The sequence below is a fragment of the Aptenodytes forsteri genome, unplaced genomic scaffold (genome assembly GCF_000699145.1).
Source record: "Aptenodytes forsteri isolate BGI_AS27 unplaced genomic scaffold, ASM69914v1 Scaffold54, whole genome shotgun sequence".
NCBI lineage: Eukaryota > Metazoa > Chordata > Aves > Sphenisciformes > Spheniscidae > Aptenodytes > Aptenodytes forsteri.
Genome location: NW_008796044.1, coordinates 9,413,036 through 9,413,741, shown reverse-complemented (window position 1 = coordinate 9,413,741; position 706 = coordinate 9,413,036).

Here is a 706-nt window from a genome sequence, read left to right as displayed (position 1 = left end):
CCCCTTCTCCAGCGCCAACAGCCCTGCAGCTCCCCTGGGGCAGCTGTGCCAGGGCTCTGCCTGCAGCCTGCCTGCCCTTCACCATGCCCCCTGCCCCCTGTGCCAGGCGCACTGGGGGTGAGAGATGCTGCCAGAGAGGGATGTCCCTGGCATGCCATGTCCCTGTGTCCTTGCATCATGTGCTGGCCCCGGGCCCTTCTCTGTGGTGCCAGGGCTCTGCCTGCAGCCTGCCTGCCCTTCACCACCCCCATTGCCCCCTGTGCCAGGCGCACTGGGGGTGAGAGATGCTGCCAGAGAGGGAAGGTGCTTGTCCCTGGCATGCCATGTCCCTGTGTCCTTGCATCATGTGCTGGCCCTGGGCTGCTTCTCTGTGCAGGTACAAGGGGGACAGGACCCTGCTGCCCTCCCCTGTAGGGCAACTGGGGCAGGGGGTGCTGCGGGTCACACTGGCCCCACAGCAGAGCCAGGCAGGGAGGGGGGGGAACGGCAGTATAGGGGTGGCTGGTACCCCCAAGCCTGGGGTGCCTGCAGGCGGGACAGCCGGGAGGCCCTGAAGAGGGGACCCGGGCATAGGGTCTACCTGCTGGGGCTGGGGCTAGGGGCTGCAGCCTGCCCTGCCCGGGCTCGGTCCGCACGGGCAGCGTGTCCCGCCGGGCGGGCAGCCCGGCTGCTGCCTGCACTGCCGGCTCGTCGCCACGCGATGGTG